We start from the raw sequence: 13190 nt of genomic DNA, 5'->3' as shown, positions 1-13190 counted from the left end.
CTAGCAATGTAACATTAAGCTGGAGCTTAGAAAAAATAAACTATACTATTCATTTCTAGTTAGAAAGTAAATTTAAATAATTACTTTAAGGAGTAATTTAAAATGATATAATAGAAATTTAAATGTTGATATCTATGACTCAGAGGTTCTTAAATATATACTAGAGAAACAAAGAGGTGTGCATGGGAAGAAACCTAGCAGCTTTGTAATTCAGTCCAATTTAATCAAATCAAATTCCATCCAAAAGAAATAGATAAGAAAATTTTTAACACACACACACAATAGAATATGTACAGTACTTTAGTTCACTCTATATTTCTTTTTCTCACTCAGCCTAAAAAAATAATGGGTATATACAGTATGTGGAACTTATTGTTATTTTTAAAAAATACTATTTATATTGGCCTTGGCTTGTTGGCTCAGTGGTAAGTAGAGTAGAGTGTTGGCCCAGCATATAAATGTACCAGCTTCAATGCCCAGTCAGGGTACACAAGAGAAGTGAGCATTTGCTTCTCCATCCATTTTTCTCACTCTTCTTTCTCTTTATTTCTTTCTTCTCTTCCTACAGCCATGGCTCAGTTGGAGCAAGTTGGCCCCAGGCGCTGAGGACAGCTCCATAGCATCATTTCAAGATTTCAGTTCCCCAAGGAATGGAAAAATGGCCCCAGATGGGCAGAGCATTTCCTGGAAAGTGGCTTGCTAAGGGGATCCCATTTGGAGTCTGCCTCTCTGCCTCCCTGATTTTCACTAAAAAAAAAACTACTCTTTATAGCACATATACCTTATGGTGAACTTGAAACAAAACTGAGGGATTAATTTACATAGTTTAAGAAAAAAAATTAACTTTTATAAATGACCTGATTAAATATGTATTAGTATTAAGCCTAATCTGGAGGGACCCAAAACATTGAAGACACAAACAAAGTCTGTCGATTATACACCAAAGCTTTATTGTCTAGCTTGGCCAAGTGGTGGCAACTCCGACAGAAATCTGAGGGAGAGTGCGCTGGCCTTTTGTTCTACCTAGTTTTTATAGTTTTGTAAGTGGGAAGTACAGAAACAAAAATTGTAATTAGGAGCCCTTTACCACTATTGGCTATAGTCATATGTCCTTTAACATAATAGCACCATGTTCAATTTGCAAGCCATACATCATTTTAGAGAAAACAAAATTTACAAGTCAACACAATGGTAGAAAGATGTCTCTTTACATATTAAAAGGCATTCCTATATTTTCTAGTGTTTATTCACCATCTCTTTGTCCAGAGTTACATGTATTAATCACATGCATTTACATAGGAGAGGTAGTTTCCGTGGGGAAAAAATGCCCACAAATGGCTCATTGCTATAAGAAAAGCTTTATTTTGGCTTTTCTCTTCCTGCACCTGGCTAGCCATTCACCCCTTTCCCCACAGGTGTGGTGGAATGTCTAGGAATCCATGTTTTCCTTCCCTTTGCATTTACAATACAATGCCAAGGGCCATCCTGGTTATGCCAATCACACAGAACAGAGATTATTCTCAAAATTTCTCTGCACATCTTAATCCAAATTAATAAAATGTTCTTCAAGCCTCTTAAAATATTAATATTAATTCTGTAGTTTTGGTAATTTACAACACCTGTGGGTGAAGTGGTGCCGTGGCTCCTCATTAGGAACTACCTCTACCAACTATGAGAGATTAACTGGAATAAAACTAACTCCCCACCCTAAGCAGCCGCAGTTGATGAGGCGATTGGACAGAAGGCAACACAGAGCAGAGATTCCTGAGTCAAGGAAACCCACAATGACAGTCCCAAAATCTGTTCTAGAAATCTTTATGTGACATTTAAGAGAGAATATATTAGGCTATCACTAGAGCAAAATTACTTCTAAATCTGTTTTTCAATGCTATTTGGTGTTATGGACCAAATGCAAGTAATTATTGATTGGAGCCCAAATTGATTATAAATTTAAAGAGCCTTTATTAGTTGGACGGCAACTTCTAGCTAAGAAAGAGCTAATAGCCAGAGCCTAGGGACATAGCAGTATTTAAGAGGATAAACCACAAAGTCATAGTTATTACAACAGGTATGCACAACATTCTTGACATTTCAGTAGAAATCGTTTCTTGTTCTAAAGCTGATTACAGTTCTTCCTGTAATTGCTGCAATGCTAAAGCATTAAACTACATCCTGCTTCTGTAAGCAAGATTTAAGTCAAGATATCTAACTAGTTGGGCTTGTAAAAATCTTTCACTCTAAGCTACTGCCACAAGCAAGCTTTGTTTAATGCTTAACTTCTTTGTACAGACTATTGGAGATTTTCTACTCTAAGCAACTACAAAAAGCAAGTTTAAAATTCCTCTTTATGTACAACTCTCTATACACAATACTGATGTCCCATACACAACACTATGCCCCTATCCCATTGGGATTTACAGAAAAATTTGTACTTTATTTAGACTTCTAAATATTATTGAAAGTACATCATACAAAACTTTGCATCTATAATTTAAAATGAGTCTTGTTCTGATGTTTATTATTGAAATGCTTTATCTCCTGAATAAACACACACACAAAAGATAGCATGGATACTTGAAAAATATTTTACCCTTGTTTCTACCAGGAAAAAAATGGAATATAACCCGCCCCCCCCCACACACACACACAAGTTATGGTGGATTTTATAGGGGCATTTCTAAAGGCAGCAAGAATATGAAAGCTCAGATTATTCTGCTTTAACTCTGCCTTAGGGCAGACAAAGAAACTGTAATGTGGTCAGCAATGGGGGATGGTCATGTGAGAAACCCAGACCCAGGAACTTTGGCTAGAACTGTCCACATTCATGCATGCCAAAAAAAATTTCCCGCCCTGGCCGGTTGGCTCAGCGGTAGAGCGTCGGCCTAGCGTGTGGAGGACCCGGGTTCGATTCCCGGCCAGGGCACACAGGAGAAGCGCCCATTTGCTTCTCCACCCCTCCACCGCGCTTTCCTCTCTGTCTCTCTCTTCCCATCCTGCAGCCAGGGCTCCATTGGAGCAAAGATGGCCCGGGCGCTGGGGATGGCTTTGTGGCCTCTGCCTCAGGCGCTAGAGTGGCTCTGGTCGCAACATGGTGACCCCCAGGATGGGCAGAGCATCGCCCCCTGGTGGGCAGAGCGTCGCCCCATGGTGGGCGTGCTGGGTGGATCCCAGTCGGGCGCATGCGGGAGTCTGTCTGACTGTCTCTCCCCGTTTCCAGCTTCAGAAAAATGAAAAAAAAAAAAAATTTCCCAGAAGTCCCTTGGAAAAGAGTGACTGTCGGTCTGCCAGTAAGATTTTGCTACATTATATTAGCTCAACCATCCTAAAGGACCCCTTAGATTTGCCCCATGCAGACTCTGCACGTGATTTTCCTGACTTCCATGTCCTGGGTCAGTGAATCTCATCTGAGAATTGCTGTATTCAGTAAAGCTTTTGCTTATCCACACTTGGTGGCTATGCCCCTTTCTTCTTCCTCGGTGGGGAAAAATACCTTACATTTGGTGTTGAAACCTGGGAGGAGTCAGAAGTCTGCAGGGACCGCTTCTCTCCCTTTCCCCTCCAAGAAAAAACAGTACCTCCAACCTTCCACCCACTTCAGCACACAGTGAGGTAAGTCCCCTGTCTCCAGCCTCCCCTCAGTTCTTTCTGCCAAGACTCCTTGTCCAAAACCACAGCTGAATCAGGGACCTCCTTTCCCTTTTGTTCTGAGTGTGTGTGTGCCCATGAAGATGTTGCAAGCACATCCACTTTACTTACCCATCCCGTGGTCAGAGAAGGAGTTGCGGGATGCCAATTCTCAACTTTGACCACTCCGAGGACTGGGGGCACAGGAATCTAAACCTAATCCAAAACACTCCTGGAGTTGCCTTATCCAAAATTTCTCCCTTCCTAAAGAAGAAGAAACTGTTCTTCTTTTCTGCTGTGGCCAGGCCACAGAACCCACTGGATAATTGAACCAGGTAGCCTCCTGAAGAAACTTTTGGTTTTAACACCTTCACCAATTTAACTATTGCCAAAAAAACTGGAAACTGGTTTGAGATCTCTTATATTCAGGGCTTCTAGTTATTTGTGCTTCCATCCTAATCTCTGTACTGCCTGTTCTACAGGCCCTTTTGTTGCCAGAGAAACCTTACCTAAAACCTCCACTCCTAATCTTTTGTTCTCTGCAGACTACCAAATCTCTCCCCCTCCTGCCTGACCCCTGAGGATGCCCCTCTCTCAGGACCCCTCTCTGGTCCCTCTGTGGACCTCTTTCTCTCAGGTCTCTTCCTTCCAAGAGCCCCTCCCCCTCCCTTTGCAGGATCCTGTTTCTCATTCACCTGCAAATACCACTCTCTCTTTCTCCTCCCCTGCTGGCCAGGGGCACCTCCCTTCACTCTCTTCTTAAGCCCCTCCTCCATCAGGCTTTTCTCAGCCAGCCATTGGCCTTTGCACTGATTTGGCCTCTGGATCCAGCATTTCTGGCTGGATCTGGGTGCTGTGCTCCTCAGGAGCCCTCCTTTTCTTATTCTCAATCCCCAAACCCCTATCCAGGACCTTTGAACATGGCATTTAAAGTTTTCAATGGTTGTATCTAGTAGGACCAGGCTGAGGCTGTTCACCAGGCCCTCATGTAGCAGAAGGTAATGATCCAAACCCAGACTATTGTGGCAGCCCTAAGTCTGGCAGAGCAACAGAGGCAAGGCACAGGAAGTGTCTGACCCAAGTCCAAGCCACAAAGAGGAATCCCACCAGCAGCTTGCTTTAAGTGCGGCAAGCAGTGTCACTGGTTCTGGCAGGCCCCTGCTCATGGCTACCCACTGAGCCTTGCCCTAACTGCAAGCAGCCTGATCAATGGTGAAGCAATTGCTCCCTTTGGGCAGCAGTCTCATCCTCAAAGCCTCTCTGTAGAGGATGGGCCACTGAGATGGGAGGCCATTCCAGCCAGGTGGGCCCACTGTTCAAACTCCTAGGCCTCAGATAACTGACATGGCCTGGACTCAAAAACCCCCACCATTCTCACCCATGCTAAACCCATGGTAATGCTGCAGGTAGTGTGTAAGTCCATCTCATTTCTTGTGGACATGGGGGCTACCTTTTCTGTTTTGCCATCACACTATGGACCTCTAGTTCTCTCACAGGTCTTGGTTATGGAGGTGGATGGGGCCCCTTCTTTTTCCCCTCATATGCCACTCCTGACATGCAGTTTTGCCTCAAGCTTGCCACCATGCAGGACTGCTGACAGAACCACTGGGCCCTACCCATCTCCAGCTCACCAAAAGGCTGGACTCTGCAAATCCTCCTAATTGCTCCTCTTTTTAAAATTCTTACATAATCACATCTGTGAAGTTTCTCAACTCATGGCCAAACGGATTTTCCTCCTGACTCCCCTCAAAGCCTCACGATGCCCCTAATCAGCAGAAAGTAGCCAGGCAAATAAGTGATAAACCTAATTAACACAAAGATCGGAATGTAAGGTGGTCAGCAATGGGGGATGGTCACGTGAGAAACCCAGACCCGGGAACTTTGGCTAGAACTGCCCACACTCATGAACACCAAAAGAAACTTTCCAGAAGTTCCTTGGAAAAGAGCGACTGTCTGCTAGCCAGTGAGATTATGTTATGTCATATTAGCTTAATCACCCTAGGATCCCTTTAAATTTTTCCCACATGGTCTCTTTGTGTGATTTTTCTGACCTCCATCTCATGGGCCAATAAATCTCATTCAAGAAGCACTGTATTCAATAAAGCTTTTACTTATCCACACTTGGTGGCTCCACCCTTCCTTCTTCCTTGGCGGGGAAAAAACCTTACAGAAACCACACAATAAAACAAAGAGGGAGAAACAAGAAGAGAGAAAGAGAACTTGTTTTGTATTATCTAGAAAGGGAAATGGAAAGTAAAAGAATAAAGGTCTGAGACTAGGGAAACCTTTTCACCATCCCACATTCACTTTTACTTCTGCTCCTTTTCTCCCTCTTCTTTTATTTCTGCAAAGGTGTTAGACAGCACCTTTGTTCCCTTGAAGCCTTTCATTACAGTTCTCATCAATCATCATTATTTTAGATCATAATTTGATAAGGTGCCAAAGAATTGTAAAAATTAATATTAATATTTTAGAAGGAAGAGTCATGTTTCTTTCCCCCTCCTTTCTGTGGAGAATGGAGAGAGAAGAATGTGGGAGCTTCCTGGCTTACAAGGATGTACTATGTACTGAGATAAGAAACCCCCTTTTACTAAGAAGCTTAAAAGGCATTTTATGATTTAGGCCAAGTATTCAGAGAAGTTTTGTAAATATGATTTTTATACTTGTGTGTGATTTACACCAGCTCAAGATGGCGGATCACATTTCTGCTTAGGAAGGACTATTACCTGGTAAATGAAGAAGTTTTTGTACTAGGTTTTAAATGGAAGGAGAAAGGAGACTTGGACCCCCTCTCTTCCTCACACTTAGGAGGAAGAAGGTAAACAGTCAGCCAGGAATACGGGAGAGGGAAGAAAGATTTAAATAGCCCTATCCTCTCCCCTTTCTTTCTCCTTAATGGGCAATTTACAAACACTTAACCTCTCACATCATGTAAGCCCCCTCCCATCCTGAAATCATGTGATTGATGTATGTACCTCTAGATCAGGAGTAGTCAATTTTTTTATACCTACTGCCCACTTTTGTATCTCTGTTAGTAGTAAAATTTTCTAACCACCAGTGGTTCCACAGTAATGGTGATTTATAAAGTAGAGAAGTAAATTTACTTTATAAAATTTATAAAGCAGAGTTACAGCAAGTTAAAGCATATAATAATAATTACTTACCAAGTACTTTATGTCAAATTTTTGCTAAGTTTGGCAGAATAAATCTTTATAAAACAACTTACTATAGTTAAATTTATATTTTTATTTATACTTTGGTTGCTCCGCTACCATCTTCCATGAAAGGTGGAACGCCCACTAGTGGGCAGTAGGGACTAGGTTAACTACCACTGCTCTAGACAAATAAATCAAAAGAACATGCCCCTTTGCTTGGGAAGCCTGCATTCTGTAACATTTTATATGTTTTCTGGTAATCATCCCTCTTAAAAATCTTTTATATGTATAAAAACTTGTAAACTAAATAAGCAAGACTAGCTTGTTAGGTTTCAAGGGTATTTTCATTTGGCCTTGTCCTAAGCTAACCATTTTACTGTGGAGACAGGGATGGGTGTTAGACACTAGAAGATTTGGGGATGTCTTTTGATATGTAGAACGACATTTATCACTACTGTGCTGATATGTAAAATGACATTTTTGCCATTGTGTTACCTTGTAAGTTTTAATATGTAGGAATGTTTTTTTCTTTCAATAGATCCTGATGAATGTTGCAAACTTGTCAGTAAATTAACTATTGTGTCATGCTCCCCCAACCTGTATGTGATCATGTCTGTATAACTAGCCTCAGAGCTATATTTGCTGCTGCACAATTTGGGTTGACTATACCCTATATAACTCATATGTAGCCAGCTTATTAATGAATCTCCTCCTGAAATTTCTTCTGTATCCTGCCTCAGTATCTCTACATAACCCATGGAATTAAGGTAAAATACTTTAAAACAATATTAAAATCCTGCTTCGTCTAGACAGAATATTTGACTAGACTATAAATATAAGTTCTCCTCACAGGTATTTTTCATAATCTTTCTTCTGTAATAAAACAGAAATCTCATTCTCTTTCTACATTCCTTGAAAACCTTCTACTTTTCCCTATTACCTACAAATGAAATAAAAACCTCTGGCCACATAATTCAGTCTCTTCACAGTCTGGCTCTAACTTTTCTCACTTCACCCCTGGTGTTTCCCATGTTCCCTGATAATGTTTTTCTCTTACTTTCTCTCAGTTGGAAAAGGAATATTGTGGTATTTATCATGGAATAGGTGTATAAATGTACACATATATATCTACATATATGTATTTGGATGTATATCTTTACATATCTATACTTTTCATTGTGCTCTGTGCAGCTTAAGACAATTATATCTGAACACTGTCCAGAATTGACAAAATATGGGGGAATATAAATATTTGTTGAAAGATTACATTTAAGTCATTTTAAATTGATAAGTGCATAAATAAATGACACCTTCCACTTTCCATATTCAGATCTATAAAAAACACTTTTCTCATCCCCTTCTACAGACAGATGTCATCAACATCTTAGAAGCTGATGAAACTACTATAGATAGCTATGCAGCATATTAAAGAATAGCCAGAAATTTATGCAAAGTTTTTGGCTTGATAACATGACTACTAAAATTCATTATACTTTTTTTAATTACATAAAATAGAAAAAAATTGACACTAAATATTTAGTTTTTCTTAAACCCAAGTATTACTAAGATTTCTTTTTCAAAAATATATAGCAAAATTGTAGGTTTCAATGTTATGTCAATGCCACTAAAATCAGAATTAAGCCAGCCAAAAAATTGAATTAAAATGTCTTACAATGTCAGTTAAACATAAATTATAAAATAATTTTAAGGTAAATTATGGCTTACTGTTTTATTTTGAAGCAATTAGGATCATTAAAGTTTATAAAAAGGGTGGAAAACAGAGATAGTCACTATAATTCATTAGCATACATATCAAGTTTGTACTTAAATGTAATATATATACAGGGGTGAACAAAGGTAGTTTACAGTTGTAATACAAAAAAGTAATATAATAATTAATTAATAGTAATATAATAAACTGTTTTGTGCACTTACAGCTATAAAAATATTTTTTCCCACCACTGTATAATCTGTACATAGAAAGACATCTATATGCACATATACAAATATGCAGCGTGTACATATTGACTATATATATACTGTTTAATATATGGTTATATACATATAATTATATGAACACATATTTATTATATAAATATAGATATGTGCACATATGTACATATAAACATTATATGTACGATGTAACATACATACATAATTATTTACATAATTTATGGGTTACTTTTTTTTGTATTTTTCTGAAGTTAGAAACAGGGAGGCAGTCAGACAGACTACTGCATGTGCCCAGCCAGGATCCACCTGGCATGCCCACCAGGAGGCGATGCTCTGCCCATCTGGGGCATTGCTCTGTTGCAACCAGAGCCATTATAGCACCTGAGGCAGAGGCCACAGAGCCATCCTCAGCGCCCAGGCCAACTTTGCTCCAATGGAGCCTTGGCTGCGGGAGGGGAAGAGAGAGACAGAGAGGAAGGAGAGTGGGAGGGATGGAGAAGCACTTCTCCTGTGTGCCCTGGCCAGGAATCAAACCCGGGACTCCCGCACGCCAGGCCGACTCTCTACCAGTGAGCCAACCGGCCAGGGCTAATTTGTGGAGGTTTTTCTTAGCAAGAGATACAGAGACAGAGACTGAAAGAGAAAGAGAGAAGGACAGATAGGGACAGACAGACAGGAAAAAAGAGAGATGAGAAGCATCAACTTTTTATTGCTGCACCTTAGTTGTTCATTGATTAATTTCTCTTATGTGCCTTGACAGGAAGCTCCAGCTGAGTCAGTGACCCCTTGCTCAAATCAGCAACCCTGGGCTCAAGTCAGAGAACTTGGGCTTCAAGCCAGCAACCTATGGGCTTAAGCCAGCCACCATGGGGTCATGTCTATGATCCCATTCTCAAGCCAGTGAGCCTGCACTCAAGCTGGTGAACCCATATTTAACCCAGTAATTTCAGGGTTTTAAGCCTAGGTCCTCTGGATCCCAGGCCAATGCTCTATCCACCATGTCACCACCTGGTCAGGTTATATATACATGTATTAAAAATTATATATATAAGTTTCTGTATCTACTGTTTTGTAAAATTTATTTCACACATTGGAGATAGTTATTTTACTTTATTGCACACATGTATATTAAATAACTATTTATGCCAGACAAATTTCTATAGTTATTTAAATGTCACTTACTTATTTAATAATTAAATAGTTTTTCAAAATTGTTTCAAACCAGTTAAGTACTAATCCTATTATATGCAATGTGAGTACAGCAGTGACTTATAACACAACATAGTCTCTGTCATGAATGTTTTATAGTACAGAATATAGCTCAGCAAACTTTTCTATAAGTGGACAGAAAGTAAATATTTTAGGTTTTGAGTGGCATATGGTCTTTGTTGCAAATTTCACCACTGTTGTGGTAACATAATAGTAGCCATTTTTTTTTAATACTACTTTAACAAATGAACATGGTTCTGTTTCAATAAAACTTTATTTCTAGAAACTGGTGAGGGCTCAGTTTGGTCCACAATCATAGTCAATGACTAGTAATCACTGAGTATTAAGTAACTTACAAAATTTAACAAACAGAAGAAAGTTTGTGCTATAAAAAATCAATTAATGAAAGTACAACAAAGAGTTGAAGAATAAATGAGGTTCTATTTTGATGTAGTATTAAGAAAGGACTTCTATGGCCCTGGCCGGTTGGCTCAGTGGAAGAGCATCGGCCTGGCATGCAGAAGTCCCGGGTTCAATTCCTGGCCAGAGCACACAGGAGAAGCGCCCATCTGCTTCTCCACCCCTCCCCCTCTCCTTCCTCTCTGTCTCTCTCTTCCCCTCCCGCAGCCGAGGCTCCATTGGAGCAAAGATGGCCCGGGCGCTGGGGATGGCTCCTTGGCCTCTGCCCCAGGCGCTAGAGTGGCTCTGGTTGCAACAGAGCAATGCCCCAGAGGGGCAGAGCATCGCCCCCTGGTGGGCAGAGCGTTGCCCCCTGGTGGGCGTGCTAGGTGGATCCCGGTAGGGCGCATGCGGGAGTCTGTCTGACTGTCTCTCCCCATTTCCAGCTTCAGAAAAAAAAAAAAATAAGAAAGAAAGAAAGGACTTCTATGAGGAGGTAAAATTTGACCAAAAAACTGAGAAGAAAAAATTACCTATATCATCAGTTCTCAGAAAACAAATTAATACCAGAAAAAGTGGAGAAAAAAATAAAATGGCACTGCATCATGAATAAAAAGAATGAAGTTTTTGGAATTGAATGCATGGTCAAATATAAGAGATTTGATTTGTTAAATCTGTAACTGACTACATTACCTCAGCAGAGGATGTTTTGTTATTGCCTGAGCAGGCAGTGGTGCAGTAGATAGAACATCGAATTGGAATGCAGAGGACCCAGGATTGAAACCCCGAGGTTGCCTGCTTGAGTGTGGACTCATCTGGTTTAAGCAAGGCTCACCACCTTGAGCCCAAGGTCACTGGCTTGAGTAAGGGGTTACTCAGTCTGCTGTAGCTCCCCAGTCAAGGAACATATGAGGAAGTAATCAATGAACAACTAAAGTACAGCAACGAAGAATTGATGCTTCTCATTTCTCTCTCTTGTCTGTCTGTCCCTGTCTCTGTCACACACACACACACACACACACACACACACACACACACACACACGTCAGAATATTTACCCATTCTTTTTTTTTTTTTTTTTTTGTATTTTTCTGAAGCTGGAAACGGGAAGAGACAGTCAGACAGACTCCCGCATGCGCCCAACCGGGATCCACCCGGCACGCCCACCAGGGGTGACGCTCTGCCCACCAGGGGGCGATGCTCTGCCCCTTCTGGGCGTCGCTCTGCCGTGACCAGAGCCACTCTAGCGCCTGGGGCAGAGGCCAAGGAGCCATCCCCAGTGCCCGGGCCATCTTTGCTCCAATGGAGCCTTGGCTGCGGGAGGGGAAGAGAGAGACAGATAGGAAGGAGGTGGGGGGTGGAAAAGCAAATGGGCGCTTCTCCTATGTGCCCTGGCCGGGAATCGAACCCAGGTCCCCCACACACCAGGCCGATGCTCTACCGCTGAGCCAACCGGCCAGGGCTATTTACCCATTCTTATCAGTCATTGGTTGGGTAGTGTGGTGTTAATTCCATAGCTATTCTGGCTTGCCACTTGCATGGGCAAGTTTCATACCAGAAAAAGCCTCCTGGTCAATGGATGCAATTACCATCAGGTGGAATTCCAGCCAATGTCCCCAGAAATAATAACAACCAAAGACATATGTATTTGGCACTAGGAAAAGCTACATAATTCCTTAGTACAGATGAACGCCTTTTTTAGTGTACCTTAACATTCTAAGTAAATATTGCCTTCAAAGTAGACAGATAACTGTTTATATCAGAAAGAATACTGACATAAAAACAAAATCTATCTTCAAAGTGCAATACATGTAAGAAAATTTATATGTTTTCTGTGGTCCTCAACTTCTCTATTCAATGAGGATGACATCCTTATCTTGCTGATTGCCAGTATGAAAATGTATGCAGAAACTTCTATAAATTGAGAAAAATTAAAATAAAAATAAATTATTTTTATAAAACTAATTTAAAAGAGCAAATAAAAATCTTATAACTTGGAGAAAAGCAAATTACTATGCAAGTATTTAACTAAATTTTAGAAAGTCTACAGTGAAGCTATGATTAAAAGATTATGATTAGAATCATTTGCCAAATTATAAATGACTTTTACATAAGATATAAAATAAACCTGATAAACTGCGCTTCCATTGATCCATAGATATTTTGATGTTGGATTCATTTTATGAGGTAAAGAATAATTAAAGATAAACTCAGCATGTTGCTAAAATTGATCTTTCTAATTTGCATCACAGCATGTTACAGTCATGATAATTAAGCCAAATAACGTTATCACTTATAATTGCTTCTTATCAGAAACTGTGATATTTTGTTCATTGAATGAAGAATAGGGGTAAGTCAATAAAATTTAGTGCTAGAATTATTTGCCTCTTGGAAAGAATTCATCAAGACCAATGCTGAGGTTCAAAATGACTGGTAACAAAAGTAGCAAGAGTGATGGTTGTGCATAAAGCACAAGTTAATGGGACTGGACTCACAGAGAAAATAACCACACAGTGAATTAGATCAAGTAAAAGTAGTAGAATAGACTGCATATATAATATTATAAAGAGCAAACCAAAATAAAAAAAAACATATTTCACTAATTTAAGCTATCTATACAACCTAATCTTTTCTAATTAAAAATATTTTGTTATAAAAAATTAACAGATGCACGTATTAAATGCTTAAAAGAAAGTTAAAGAAATTGTGCAATTTCTAAATCTAGCCCCGATTCCAGAGGGCAGGCTACAATTTTTTTGTGTAATTATATAAGTGGTAAAATTATCAGCTTGAAAGGTATGTAAAATTATATTTTGAATTGTCAGGCAAAAATTTTATATTGTTTAATAC

Source organism: Saccopteryx leptura, chromosome 8 (genome assembly GCF_036850995.1).
Source record: "Saccopteryx leptura isolate mSacLep1 chromosome 8, mSacLep1_pri_phased_curated, whole genome shotgun sequence".
In the NCBI taxonomy this organism is placed as follows: domain Eukaryota; kingdom Metazoa; phylum Chordata; class Mammalia; order Chiroptera; family Emballonuridae; genus Saccopteryx; species Saccopteryx leptura.
This window is presented reverse-complemented; position numbering follows the sequence as displayed.